The sequence below is a fragment of the Arvicanthis niloticus genome, chromosome 4 (assembly GCF_011762505.2).
Source record: "Arvicanthis niloticus isolate mArvNil1 chromosome 4, mArvNil1.pat.X, whole genome shotgun sequence".
Lineage (NCBI taxonomy): Eukaryota > Metazoa > Chordata > Mammalia > Rodentia > Muridae > Arvicanthis > Arvicanthis niloticus.
The window spans coordinates 2,331,890-2,346,798 of NC_047661.1; the positions used below are offsets into that span (position 1 = coordinate 2,331,890).

The 14,909-nt window shown below is 43.0% G+C and overlaps 1 protein-coding gene and 1 long non-coding RNA gene across 7 annotated transcripts in view; one reads left to right on the forward strand and one right to left on the reverse strand.

The window, feature by feature from the left end:
* The window catches only part of Abcg2 (ATP binding cassette subfamily G member 2 (JR blood group)), a 101,194-nt gene that overhangs the window by 31,197 nt on the left and 55,088 nt on the right, over positions 1-14,909 (forward strand). Inside the window, exon 1 of one of the 4 annotated variants that reach the window (XM_034501400.2) lies at positions 12,796-12,941. The exons of 1 other annotated variant lie outside the window; for it this stretch is intronic. The gene's annotated coding sequence lies outside the window, so the exon portion shown is untranslated. Of the gene's footprint in view, positions 1-12,795; positions 12,942-14,909 lie in introns of those variants that run through there. 2 more of the 4 variants (XM_076932153.1, XM_076932154.1) reach the window with 2 other exon arrangements.
* On the reverse strand, positions 836-12,747 carry LOC143441939 (uncharacterized). 3 transcript variants are annotated; one of them, XR_013109697.1, is made up of 4 exons: positions 12,609-12,747; positions 11,303-11,378; positions 7,896-8,026; positions 836-5,753 (listed from the first exon to the last, which is right to left on the reverse strand). It is a non-coding gene; the product is annotated as an uncharacterized LOC143441939 (long non-coding RNA). The 3 variants fall into 3 exon arrangements; XR_013109695.1 differs by having other exon boundaries at positions 836-6,214; XR_013109696.1 differs by having other exon boundaries at positions 836-6,214; positions 12,302-12,649.

The following is a 14,909-nucleotide window of genomic DNA, read 5'->3' on the forward strand; positions in this document are numbered from 1 at the left end:
TCTAGAGGCTGTGGAGGGGTGCTGATTACTAGCTTTCTCACATGGCTTACTCACCTTACTTTCTTATAAAACCCAGGACTACCACCCACTATGACTTAGGCCCTCCCTCATTGACCACTACTTGAGAAATGCCTTACAGCTGGATTTCATAGAGGCATTTCCTCAACCGAGGCTCCTTTTCTCTGACGACTCTAGCTTGTGTATAGTTGACACGCAAAACCAACCAGTATGGGAAAATGGTCATCTTATCAGAGGCAACCCATATATTCAATGCTAACCCATTTCTATTCTTCACATAAACAGAAAAGGAAATCTTGAAATTCATATGGAAGCACAAAAAGACCTTGGATAGCCAAAGCCATTCTGAATAAAAAGAACAATGCCAGGGTTCATACCTGATTTCTTGTTGCACTGCAGAGCCACGGTAGTAAAAACAGTTGTCAAAGAATAAATTAAATGATAATAAAAACACCAATTAATCTTTTAAAAATTGTTCCAAATATTGTAAATGAAGAAATTCTTTTTTTTTTTTTTGTATGAGGTCAGCATAGAATACCCTGATATCAAAACTAAATAACAGGACTTAAAGAAAGAGACCATAGAGCAGTGTCTTTTTATAAACAATTGAAGAGTCCTTAATAACACACTAGCAAATCAAATTTGGTAACATATTAAAGGGACCATACACAGTGACCAGGTGGCGTTTAACCATGGAATGGGAGAATAGTACTTCTGTCTGCATGCTTGTGTTGCAAAGGTAGAAGAATGCATCTAACATTCATATAAACATCAAGGGACTTTGCTAATGCACTGTCACAAAAAGAAAAGAAACAAAGCGATCTTAAACTTTTTATTTTAAAATATACCACAAAGCCATTAAAACCCAAACACGATGAACTTAATGGACCAATATTTTTGCCTTTCATTTCTAGAGATTTTTTTTTATTACAACTTTTTCTAATTAGCGGGGCTTTATCATCAAATAGCGTTTTTGTTTTTGTTTTTGTTTTTGTTTTTTTAATAGTATTCCTTTAAACACAGGAGACAAAATTTGGTGGTAACATTATGGAGATTCAACCGTAAAGAAAATAGCAATCTAGTTTCTTAAATGAATTATAAATCTACATTCTGGGACAGCCATAACAAAATAGCACAGACTGAGTGAAAAAGGGAAGGCATTTACTTTCTCAAAGTTTTAGTCTTGAAGTTCAAAATCAATGTGTCTAGATCCAGTTTCTCTTATTTGCTCGCACACAACTACCTTGTGTTTTATCCTCATGTGATCTTTATGTGTGCAAGTATCACTGATGTCTTTGCTAGTCCAAATTTCCTCTTGTACCGACACATGTCAGTTTGGATTAAAACCCATGCTAAAGATATTTTTTTAATTTAACCATTTTTTTTCAAAGACCCTGTCTCCCAATATAGTCACATCCTAAGGTATTGGAGTTGGTAACCATGGAAATTATGAAGCACACAGTTTTATCCCAAAACAAATTGCAAAAAGACAACAGAGTCCTGTCAATTAAGAGCTTATGGAAACAATGATTTTAAAATGCTCACCATGATGAGACAATTGTGGAAACTTGAATAATGGCTGGATATTTCATGATATTAAGGAATTATCAGGCTGGAGGCACAGCTCCTGTCTGGAATGCATGAGCTAGGAGTTCACTTAGAAAAGCTTATCTGTTGTTAAAGTGTGATATTAGTGGAACCAGAGCTTTTAAGGTACAAATACTGCCACTTGGGCTCAATGGGCCAGTTAAAGAGACAAGTAATAGTAAAAGCAGAGACAGATTTACTCAACATGGCCACACTGGGGAGAGAACTGAATAAAGACACCCAGCATCTCCCATTTTATCTGTGACATTCTGACCTGAGGTTTAGTTCAAGTGGAGGGCACTAGGTATGGCTGAGTAGTCAGCCTGGGTTAAAGTGTAATCCTGCTCTCACTGACCCGTCACTATCTGCCTCCTGGTTTCCTGTTTGTCCTAAAAGTTGTCTGTACTGTGTGAGATCTCTTCTCCTTTGGTTAGCACCATAGCCTATTTCTTTCCTTCCCCAGAATGAGACCCCTGGAGGAAACTCCAGTACCTTAGAGTCTGACAGCCAAAGAGAGGTCATTTTAGTTACTTTTCTGTTTCTATGATAAAATACCATGAGCAAAGGTGTCTTAGAGAAGAGTTCATTTGTGCTTACAGTTCCGGAGGGAGAAGAATCCGTCATGCTGGGATGTTCTGGCAATGGGCAGGCGTGGTGGTCTCAGCAGAAAGCTGAGAGCCATCACAGGCCATGCACAAGCATGAAGCAGAGAGAATGAACTAGAAGTGGCATGAGGCTTTCAACCTCAAAGCTCACTTCTGGTGACATCCTTCCTCTAGCAGTGCCACACCCCTCAAGCCTCCCCAAACAGCACCACTAACTGGTGACCGCATGTTAAAATGTCTGAGCCTATGCAGGACATTTCACATTTAAGTCACCACAGAGGGGATCCTAGTGTCCCTTTGTAGAATGTCCTCCCTCCTGCCAGGATGATTACATTAATATTAAGATTTTGCTTGGAAGATGCAGTCACCTTTTTTTTTTAAATAGATATAGCTGAAATTATTTGTGAATAAAATTACCTCTTTGAAATATGTTTCCAAAGCAATTTCTGAGAAAGAGGAGAACAAAAGACCAAGCTTGGCCAGTCGTTGATGATGTGCACAAAGTAGGTCTGTACTTGGTTTTCTCTACTCGGGGGGTTTTCACAATAAGTAAAAATGAAAAGGACAACAGATACGTTTTGAGTACTCCCAGCCCTAGTTCTTCTTAGCTTCCTCCCACATCTGTCAATCCCTTCTCTTTCCTGTGGGTCCCTTTCCAATGCTATCGTTCTTTTGTTTTATTTTTTTGTCCCACTGAGTTTAACCAGTGCCATTTGCCTGACCATAGGTATAGAGCCATCCACTGGAGACTAGTGTGTGCACCAGTGGCTACACATCTGAAGGGAACGGCTGGCTCTCTTTCTCCCAGAGTTCTTTGATAGATAGCAAACGTGTATAATTCCCTATAGTCAATTTAGTTGACCGTCAAGCGGTGAGCTTGAGGGGCCTGATTCATTTAAAGGGGAGGAATGAGATTGTTTCAGTTTCTAAAAGATGCAACATGGACCAGCAAGATGGCTATGTAGGGAAAGGTGACTGCCACAGGGCCTGAGAAAACCTGAGTTCAACGCAAGGTAACCACATAGAGGAAGAAGAGAATCAATTCCTGCACGTTGTCTTCTGACCTTCACAGATTCACTGTAGCAAGCATCCAACCATACACACATACAATAATACATGTTATTTTATTCTTTAAAGAGAATCAACTTACTTCGAGGAGATTTTTGGAGGGGGAGGTCTCACATAGAAAAAGGAGGATATGCAGTAGCCTGAGTCGTCATTCAGTGAAATCACATGAGGCTGGGTCATAAAATCAGAGGGAACTCAATTTTAGAAGTTCCTGGACTGTATTTGGAAAGAGGTGATTCTGATAAGAATCTGCAGCTAAAAATCTGGCCAGTTGACATTTTGCTTTGGCCTTTGAGCAGGTACCCTGGGCAGGTACCCTGGGCAGGTACCCTGAGCAGGTGCCTTGAGCAGGTGCCCTGAGCAGGTACCCTGAGCAGGTGCCCTGAGCAGGTATCCTAACCTACTGTGAAATCCTGATGGTCAGACTGGAGAGGTAGTCATTGTTTTAAGATACTAATCTGTTACCTGTAAAGAGAAAACAAATAAACCTGTCTTCCATTTCCACAACCAAAGTGCTGGGTTCAGACTTCTGCTTGAGCTGTCTCGGCTTCCCAGGGATCCTCCGTTTGTGCCCTTTCCACTTGGCTATCCCTGACTTCATTTCCCTAGGAAAACAAACCACATTCCCTTCTTCAGTGCCCTTGCTCTGCTCCTTTATTGCCTTACCTATTGGTAGAACCACGTTGTCTCTGGTTTCTACTGCTGTAATTAAAACACCAAGGCCAAAAGCAAGTTGGAGAGGAAAGGGTAAATTCAGTTTAGACGTTCACAGCAAGGTCTATCTATCATCAAAGGAAGTCAGGGCAGGAGCTCAAGATAGAAAAGGAATCTGCAGTCAGGAACTGAAGCAAAAGCCATGAACAAGTGACTTGCTCTCTGTGGCTTGCCCATCCTGTTTGCTTATAGAAACCAGGATCACTTGCCCAGGGGTGACACCAGTCATATTGAGCTTCAACCTCAATCATCATCGGTGAAGAAAATGCTCCATAGCTCTTCCCACCCGCCAATCTTATCTGAAAGTTTCCTCAGTTGAAAGTCCCTCTTCCCAAGTGACTTTAGTTTGCAATGTTGACATAACAAAGCCCAGTTATTTTCTTCAATCCACTATCTTAGGATTCAGCTCTGTTTGTTCTCTGGCCGACATGTACATCTTGGAGTTTACTCAATCCTCTTTGTTCACATCTCTTTGAAAGACAGATCTGTGCTCCGCCTAGTTTTCATGCCATTATGTGTATGTCGTCCAGTATTAGGGCCCCTGGAAGACTCTGTAGTCTTCCTGTGTAATTTATTAGTGTTAAGAGAAAACCTTTTTCTTGGCCAATTTAGGTGTCTTGTTTGTGAACCTTCAAATGATCCTATAGTGCACAGATTGAGTAACAGGCGGAAAATGAAGATGTTATCTACGCGCATACAGGAACAGGCAAAGGAAAGCTTTCTGAACAGCTAGAGGTAGGAATTTGTGTGGAGACTCAAGTGGAGAGAGAATGTGGAGAAAGTGCTTCTGTGGAAGAAAACGATGAGCATTTAGAGAAACAGATGGTAGGTACCACTCACTCAAGTAGATGTGGTTAGCCCCCTAAGAAGAAACTTATGGCAGCTTTATTTCCAGAAAACTTTGCTCTCTGTTAGAGAAGTTCCAAAATTGCCTTTCCACCTCAGTTTTATTATAAATATTTTCAATTAAAATAACCTTCCTCCCAATTCAGTGAGTGATGCTTCCTATATTTACATATCCTTCCAATTTTTTAGGTCATTGTGATGGGCAAAATTATGCCCTCCCATAATGTCTGCTTCTTCATCCTTAGGGCGTGGTAAGGTTAGTTCAAGGCTATTTATCATTGTAAGTGGAAGAGAGCGACAGCTAAAAGGAACAGAGATGCCGTGTTATAGCTTTGACGATGGAGACTGAACCCATGAGCGAGGAATACAAGCAACCTCTACAAACTTGACATGGTTCACCTATATTGACAGCTTTATCCTAGTCTGCAAGATTGTTCTATATTGGGCTTCTGATTTACAGATATGTAAGATGATGATATTGTGTTACTTTAAGTCAGCAGATTTATGGTCACAGCAGCAGTAGAAAATAAATGTAGGCTGGGATTAAAGGGGGGAGCACAGTGCCCAGCTATTTTCTTCAATCCACTGTTTTACAGTCCACTGGGAAACAAACTGTTCGCTGTTTCCACTGAACAGTAATCAACGCAATAATCTCTGTGACTTCAAAGCTTGCATGGGTTTTCTCTAGCAGCAAGGTAGCCACAAATTCTTCAGCAGATGTGAGCTAGATTCTTCTAGTTAGTTTTAGCTCTGACACCGTCACTCTGTTTCCACAGGTTGAGGGCTCAGTCTTCTGGGTATCTTCTATTTCAGATTCATTTGCGTGTCTGTAGTGTTGAAACTGTTGTTGACTAAGTGGCTAAATGTTCCCACGACTCCATACCCAGGTTCCCTTCATTTGTTCCAGTGGCTAACCTGAGTTGAGGAAACAGATATCTTAAAGGTTACAAATACGCATCCAGATAAAGAGATACATACCAAGTGATATCTAGAGGGATCTCAGGCCCAGGGGGTTTCCGTCCCTGTGGACCTGGAGTGCATCGCCCATTCAACATGCAGATGAGTTTTCTATGTGTTCAGCTGTCCAGAGGCTCCCCGGACCACGCCCTTTGTATTTCTGTGGAGACTCCGATTGTATGGGCACAACTGAAGCATGAATTTCATGAACTTCATGAACTGTGGAAATGTGACTAGGTAAATGGTACAGCTCAGTGCTAAGGTGAGGAGACCGAGCAAGGTCCACATGTCCAGCTCTTTCTGGGTGCCTTGTAGCTTGGTATGGCATTGGATCGTTTTTGAAATGTATTTTATTACTGGTGGTGTAGATCAGTGGCAGAGTAGGTTTGTCCAGCATGTCCTAGGTTCTATCTCCAGCACTGCAAAACATAATAAAACCACAAGGAGAAGTCACAGTCCTAATTCTGTGCTTCTTTCTAGAGCCTACAATAGAGGCTGCTGAAGACATCTACCAAATATGTAATAATTTCTGAAGAAAATGGGATTTTTCTTTTGCATACTTGCTGACAAGACATCAGAAAAAAATAAGATTAGAATTTCAAATAATTAACACTGTGGATATGAAAGGGGCCAGGTGTGTGTGTGTGTGTGTGTGTGTGTGTTTGTGTGTGTGTGTGTGTGTGTTTCCTAATTAGAAGAATTTTCTTGGACCAGGGAGATGTTTCAGCAGCTATTGTATATAATAACCCAAGTTCAATTCCCTGAATCCCCATGGAGGAAAGAAAGAAATGACTCCTGTAAGTTGTCCTCTGACCCTCTGTATGTACATCATGGCATATGTGTAGGTACAAACACACACAATTTAATGTGATTTTAATTAAAAAAAAAAAGAACTCCACTTATCTCTCGCTGAGAATGTAGCTCAGCTGACAGAGTTCTACTGCCAGTGCCACATGAAACTGGGTGTGGTACATGCCTACAAGCCCAACACTGCAAAGTAGAGGAAGAACAATCGGAACTTCAAAATAATCCATTGATTACATTGCAAGTTTGAGGCCAGCCTGGGCAAAAAACATAAAAAAGGAAGGAAAGAAGAAGGAAGGGAAGGGAAGGAAGGAAGGAAGGAAGGAAGGAAGGAAGGAAGGAAGGAAGGAAGGACAACATATTTTTGTCATGGCACCTGGCTGGCTATAGTTACACTGTGGCAGAGGGAACTGAGTTAGACTGTCTCTTTATAGAGTTAAGTGGTATGTATTTTCAAAATTATACTATACAATATGAGGGCAGAGTGTACTTGCAAGGAAATCAGAGGACAGTGCTTAGAAATCAGTTCTCTGCTTCCATGGTGGTCCTAAGATCAAATTGAAGTCATGCTTAGGGACTGCTTTTACCACAGCACTAACTATCTCTATCTCTCTCTGTCTCTCTGTCTCTCTCTCTTCCTGCCTTCTTTCCTTCCTTCCTTTCTTCTTCCTTCTGTTTTTTTTTTTTTTTTTTAGACAAGTACCAAGGAGTTTCTGGTAGCTCTAAATAGAAGGGGGGAGCAAAATTTTGCATATAGCTGGTCTTCCAGTATTTTCTTTTCTTTAGTTGGAGTGGTACTGAAGAGAACCATAGTTGCATAGTATGAATGTCAATGCAGATTCTCTCAGTCCTAGGAGAAGCTGTACTGGAAAACAGATCCTTAAAAGTCAGGCAGGACATGAGCACCAAGTAATGGAATGAAAGGTTCTTTTCCCTAGCTCTTTGCAACTGATGTTTCCACATTCAGAATTAGTCCTAATCCTGGGCCTGTCTCCATGAGACTTCCTAGGTGACATAGAAGAGAGGTCATATATTAGAGAGTGGAGGTCTGTGACACCAGACACTGCCAGTCTCTTTACCGTGGCTTTGTGCACATAGAACAAGAAGACAAGGCCATCTGTGGGCAGTTGGGGCATGTAAACATTCATGTCATCTTTGTCTGCTACAAATACCCATGGCCCATAAAGTTCTTTCTGATGCAGACATCAGGCATCTCCACTGTCTTTGGAACATGTGACTACTATCATGTTGATATCCTCTGATACAAAGGGTATGATTGATGATATGTATTCTTACCAACGTGGTGACATCCTCTGAAGTACTTGATGATCTGTAGCCCCTTTTACAAAGAGCTTGGTCAGTGTTCGATGACATCCTTGTGATTTAGGTGGCAGGTATTTTCCTTGTTTCGACAGGGCTGAGAAAGCCTGTAATAAGATTCCCCCAGTTTATAAACTGAAGACCAGCATACAGACAAAAGGTGAAGAGTACGATATACCTGAGGACATAATAAAACGTGGATAGCTATGCTTCTAAGACTGATATACTCCAGAGCTTCTCAGACGGTGTGATTATTTCCACACTTAGTGGTCAGGTCAGTAGCCCTCTTTAGAAATAGCTTGGTCAGCATCTGATAATACTCTTTTGGTGTAGATAACAGGAGTTTCCCTTACCTAAACTTTGGCCCTTTGTTTTCTGAGTTAGGCTCCTTTTCTAAGTTCTAACTCAGAAAACTAACTTCATCATTTCCCTACTCTAAACATTTTTGACTTACTATTTACTTTATGTGTTCAAATGTCTTACCTGTAGGTACGTATGTGTAACAGGCGCATGCCTGGTACCCTAAGAGTTCAGAAGAGCGTGGCTAGAGTTATGGATGGCTGTTAGCATGGTGATGTTGATGCTAGGAACCAAACCTAAGTCTTCTGTAAGAGCATCAAGTGCTCTTAACCACTAAGGCCTCCCTTTCCCTCCTTCTGTCTCTCATCCCCTGGACCTAGAAGAGATCTTCAGTCTGCTTGTTAATAGAATCATTAGGGCAGAGCCTGGACCCTGGAATCTCTAACAGGCCAGGGATAGCCAATAAGTAGTGAAAAAAAACAAGAGTGGGAAGCAGAAAAAAAGTAAATTTATTCACTATGTCCACAAGGAAAGATGAAGGAAAAAAAGCAGGTACAGCAACCAACCCCACCCCCATCCCCAGCAGTTCCGTCTTTGGGGTCCTGACATGAAGTTTAGGTGTAATGGAAGGGAAAAGGGTAGGCAAAACTAAGTGCTCCTGGTCAAATTTAGTCCAGCCAATCACTGGCCCGTCATTTTCTGGGATGCAGACACTTGCAAGTTCTGACAAGGGTGACTGTGTGCATGCAGTCTCTGTCCTCCGGCCAGTACCAGGCCTCAGTCTTTTCTTACTCCCAAAATGAGATTTCTGGGAAAACTCCAATTCTTGGGAACCATTGTTTCAACAGTCTGACAAACAAAGGAATGGTCACTAGTGTTTCTTTAGAGTATCTTCATTCCTGCCAGGATGGTTATATGCTTGTTCTGACATCTGGGAAACACTCACTGTCTCTGATTTCTTCCTTTCCCCCATGCAGGGATAGGCAGGCATCCAATGACCTGGTCATTTTCTTTATTTCTACATCTAAAAAGCATAACATAATCTCTCCTGATAGGTGTAGAGCTCTCCGGCTTGCTTGGCCCGTTTAGTTCCTCTGACTACAATGACATTATCCTGGAACTGTATTCTGGGTCCATTTTTTAATTCTTTTATTGACAAGACCAAGACATGAAAAAGGGACCTTTACTTCAGTGACAAAAAATGTAGTGTGTGTACCCAGTCATAGTAGCTGTTGACTTCCAAAGGACAGAAACTCAGGAACTCAGCACTTGATCAATGATGAAGTGTTACAATATTTTTTCTTGTAGAAGTTAATCATGCATTTATTTTTCTCACATAAAAATTTAAAAGCTTTCTGAGGATAACTGAAGGGGAGGAAATGATAGAGAGACGATTCAGCATTTAAGAGTGCATTCTGTTCTTGGAGAAGACTAGATGGGTTCCAAGCACCCATAGGAAACACAAAAGTCGTTCCAGGGGGATCTGCTTCTGGAACTTCTCTGGCACTGAAACTAACACTCCCCCCCCACCCCACACCTAAACACGCAAATACATAATTAAAAATTAAACTAAAACACATTTTTAAGATATCCAACATCAGTTTGGGATATTCGGTTTAAGCACAAAATTACACAGTGATTTAACAATACATAACCAACCAACCAACCAACAGACAAAAAAAGAGAAAAAACAACCAAACAAAACCAAAACAAAATAAGAAAAAGTTTACCAGTATCTTTTGGGGGCTGAGATCAGAGATGCAGTGTGGAGAACTGCTGCTTTGCTTTTGACCCAAAATGAACCTGTTGTTTTAGGTAGCTAGCTAGTTGGGCACTGTCAGACTTGGGGGACCATTGAAGTCTCGGTTAATTTAGAATTCCCTCCTGTTTCCTTGGTAAAGCCAGAAAAGTAAACATCAGCTTTGTTACTCCTGGGAATTTAAAATTGCATATGAAATGGTGGCGGCTTCAGGGTGTTGAGGCAAAGCTATTTCTTCTTGGTCAAAATGAGATCACTCTGGTCTTGGGTGGAGAGGTGACTTCTGCTCTGCTTCAAAGATTAGAGCATTACTTGCTATTCTCTCTTCCTATAACAGTCAATCCAGGTGGGCTGCCAAGGGGATGGGAGCAACAGTTGATCCCTTAAACAAACAGTGTGTCTTTTTCAGAAGTGCCAATCCCACTCACTATCATCCCTTAGGGAGCTTCTCCCTTGGAAACACTGTTGAACTTTCTCCTCTCCTCCTCCTCTTCCTCCTGCTCTTCCTCCTCCTTCTGCTCCTCCTCCTCTTCTTTCTCCTTCTCTTCCTCCTGCTCCTCCTCCTCTTTTTTCTCCTTCTCTTCCTCCTTCTCCTCCTATTCTTCCTCCTCTTCTTTCTCTTTCTCTTCTTCCTCCTCCCTCCCCTTCCTCCCCCCTCTTCTTCCTCTTCTTCCTCCTCTTCCTCCTCCTCCTTTTTCAGATACTGGCAAAGTCCAAACATGTTTTCTCAGACTCATGGGTCACTCCACGCCCTACCTACCTCCCCTTGCATGGCTGCTTGGTGACCTCCAATGCAAAAGGGGGATAGCTTTTTCTCTTCCTCTTCCTTTTTCTCTTCCTCATCCCCCTCCTATATCAACAGACGCTGAGGTTTCAACGTGCCTACCGGGTTGTTTTGCGGGTGTTTTTGTTTGTTTATTTTGTTTTTAAGCCACAGAAACTAAGAACCCCAAAAAGAAATCATAATTTTCTTGGTAACATTTTTAGTAGGTGTCCTGGCTAGATTGAGTCATGGCTTGTGAAGTTCAAGGGGAAGTTTAAAGATGATTGGGGCCATTTGCTACTTTGAATCTGTGGTCCTGATCTGCTGGGTGGGCTGAAGAAATAGCTGTGATTAACAAGATACCAGAAACTGGGAGTGAAACCTTTACTTTATCAAGACAATTGATGCTGGTTAGTTGGAAGTGAGAAACTAGCTGAATGTGAGACCAGCACCATTGAGATGAGACCTACTGGGAAGTGTTTCAGCACACTAGAACACAGAAGCTATGCTCCAGAGATAGTGAGGTTTTCCCCAGTGTTGGCAGCTGATTCTGGTAGTCACCTGGTAGTACTGGTTTTGAAGGCACGAAAGGCTTGTGGAAGGAAGCTGCGGCTTGCCACTTGGCTGGGCTGGAGTCCTAGAAGAGAGCCCAGGAGAAATAAGGGGTGAAAGTATAGTCCAGTTGCAGCAGAAGACCCCAATGTTTTGGAAGCAGTAAGACCATGGGATGACTGGGAAGAACAGCAGCAGCCCTCAAGTGGAAAGCCTACAAGACAAGCTGTGTGTGGGATGCCAAGCCCTTTGGACGAGCTGGGTGACACGAGTCTCAGAAGCTTGGCACTGAGCTTTGCACTGTCAGACTTTGGTTTTACTCTGATCTGATTGTGACTGTACCTGATACTTTCTTCTTGGAATAAGAAAGGATTGAACACACACTTGATAAGACTTTATATTTAAAAAAACCAAGAGAATAAATGCACTTTTAAATTGTTTGAATTTGTAAAGACTTGTATACTTCGTATTGTCATATTTACTAAGATCTTGGGGGATGTTTAAAAAAAGAAAGGGAAAGTTATTGTTAAATAGTGCTGTATTGGTGTGTCAGGCTCACAGTGGGCCACGGGACTGGACTATCTTGTTATCAATTTGCCACAAGCTAGAGTCATCTGAGAAGAGGGACTCTCAATTGGGAAAAAAAAGTGTCCTTAAGATCTGATTGTAGGCAAGCCCATGAGGCTTTATCTTGGTGATCGATGGGGTGGGCCGGCCCATTGCAGGTAGGAGACACTCCTGCCTGGTGGTCCTGGGTTCTATAAAACAAACGTTGCAAGCCATATCCAGCCAGTAAGCAGCACTCCTCCATGGCCTCTGCATCAGATCCTGCCTCCAGGTTCTTGTCCTGCTTGAGTTCTTGCCCTGACTGCTTTCAATCATTGACCATAGTGTGTAAGTATAAGCAGAACAAACCCTTTTCTCCCCCAGTTACTTTTGGTCATGCTGTTTTATCAAAGCAATAGAAACCCTAAGACTGTGGCCGGAGCTGGTGCTTCTTGGGATTACCTGGACTGAGAAAGTTTCACCCTCACGAGAGATGAATTTGGTGTCTTCCAGTTTATATGTCTTTTTTCTATGGTGTTCTTACATTCACCTAGGAGAAGTCCCCAACTTCTAGCACAGGATCCTTCTATTTTTGGCAGCTGCCTGGTAAAGTTCCCAGACAAGAAGGGACTCGGTTAATTTTAGGAGTAGCGCCCCTTCTCGCATCAAAAGGCCATTCAGCCCATCTCCATGAATCCTGGGAGAGTCCACACAAAGTCCAGCCTGCCACAATTATAATAGTAATTTGCCTAAATTGCATCTTCGGTACCTTGTGGTTCCTGTAAGTTCACAAGGGTTAAGGTACTCGGAGTATACTTGCTTTCGAGGCCTCCGATCCCAGGGCAGCGCCTGCGCCCTGACTCTGGCTCTCCGCCCTCGGTCGGCGCCTCGGGAGCGCAGGAAGCCCCCCGCCCACACGTGTGTCCAGCTGCTCCTGGGACCGGCTTCTCCTGCGCGCGAGCTGCGGGGCGGCGCGAGCTGACGTCACCGCGGCGGAGCCTGGGGCGCGTGTGCGGGGCGGGCAGACGCTCCTGGCGGGCGAGCGTGTGCAGGTCGGCGTGGATCTGGGCGGCGCGGCTGCAGCTCCGCTCGGGACCGCGAGGTGAGCGGAGTGCGGGCAGCCCCGGGAGCGAGCTAGGAGCCGCGTGGGCGGGCGGGCGGCCCTGCGGGTCGCCGCGTGGCGGCGAGGGGACCGCGGGGTCTGGTTTGTGATAGTGAGGAGGAAACAGGGACTGACAGTTCAGTCATTTCTCTAGAAACTTGTGCGGTGCGGTGACCGCGGGAGAATTAAAGTCCAACCCTATTTGCTGCAAGTGTTTGGAAAGGATAAGTGATCTTGAATGGATAGATTAAACTGGCTGAACGAGAGTTAGCACCACAGTGGACAAGAAGTTTTCAAGGGGACTGAACAGCCTGTTCTTAACACCCCACCCCACTCCCGGCCTAAAGTTTGTCAATTTTAAGTGTATTGTTGCTTATTACGCTCCCCTTTCGAACGTTTCTGTTGAAACTTACTTTTATTGTTATTTTTTGCCTTCGACTTTACATTTTATTCTTTTGACAGTTGCATGTGTGGATGAAATGCATTCTGATTACTTTTTTTCGTTTTCTACTTTATTTATATATGTATTCGTTCATTTATTTTTTAATTTCTGAGTGTGTGTGGGGTGTTTCTATGACTCCCAGGCTGGCTAAGAACTCGACCTCAAACAATTCTCTTGTCTCAGCCATTCCAGCACTCGGACAATTCCGGGGCACCGTCACACCACGCCATTGAGTTTTAATAATTAACTTTAAAAATTGACTTGCTTATTACATTAGTTATTAAAATAATACTGAGAAGATTTCTGTGGATAGTTGAGTCTTACTTGTATTGTTACTTTTTGTCTTTGCCTTACAGTCATTTCCCATTTGCTGGGAAGTCGCTGAGAGATTTTGAGCTCATAATTCATTTATTTATGAAGACAAATGAAGTGTTTAGGGAATCATTCAAAGGTGGTAGTATACCAGTTATTTAAAATAGATATGAGTGGATATGGGTCGACTACGATTATTTCTCCTGCTCCAGTGATAGTTAACCTCAGTGGTATGCGCATGTTCTCAGGAAGGGGGAATGCAATCTTGGTGAGATCAGAGACCCTGTGAAAGCTTGGTTGATGTCTGGATTTGTATTGAGCCTGGGGGAAGAGGCTAGAAATTAAGGTCAGAGAGCATCCGGTAACTAACCTATCCTAAATCCTGTAGGGTAGAGTACGTTTCTAGAAAGTATTAACTTTTGTGACTTCCCTCTGAAGGCATTCCAGGTGACCATTCTTCAAAGAAACAGACTCCCAGAGGCTCTATGACTCTAACTGTCCTGACTCAGGAAATTGGCCTGGTTCCTGGCCCATCATTATACTGGAGAAAAGAAGGCATAGGAAGTAAGGGACAACTGTTATTTTAAAAGAAGAAGAAACATTTCACTTGGCATGAATCATCCCATTAGTTTGGCTTACATCTTTGCAATCCTAGAATGATTACAAGAATGATAACCTTAGTATGCAAGTGTGTTTTATAGCCACTCAGGCTCACAGGCAAGCTACCAGGCAGGCAGTTTAACCATGCGTTGGTAGGGAGGGAAATCTAGAGTTCCCAGAAGACAAGGACTATGAACTTGTATCAGTGATCACGGAGTCTGTCTGTCTCCTCTTTTTATCTTCCTCTGTCTCCTCCCATTCTTCCCCTTCATCCTCTCCCTTCTCTCCCCTCTGCCTTACCCGTGTGTATTGGGGGAGGGCAGAAGGCAAACTCAGGTGTCCCTTCTCAGCCCATCCATCCATTTTATTGCCTTGCTTTCCCAGAGGGTCTCACACTATAATCTGGAGCTCACCAAGTAGGGTTTGTGGCTTATCAGCTAGCTCCAGGGACTTGCCTGTCTGCCTCAGTAGCATTCAGATAACAACTTAGGCCTTAATGTTTGCAAGGACTCTACTGACTGAGCTATCTCCTTGGTTCATGAATGTATATTTTCTATATATCCTGCAAGTCCTGAGAGTAGCTAGCTCACTATAGAGGCATGCCAGAAGGAGAT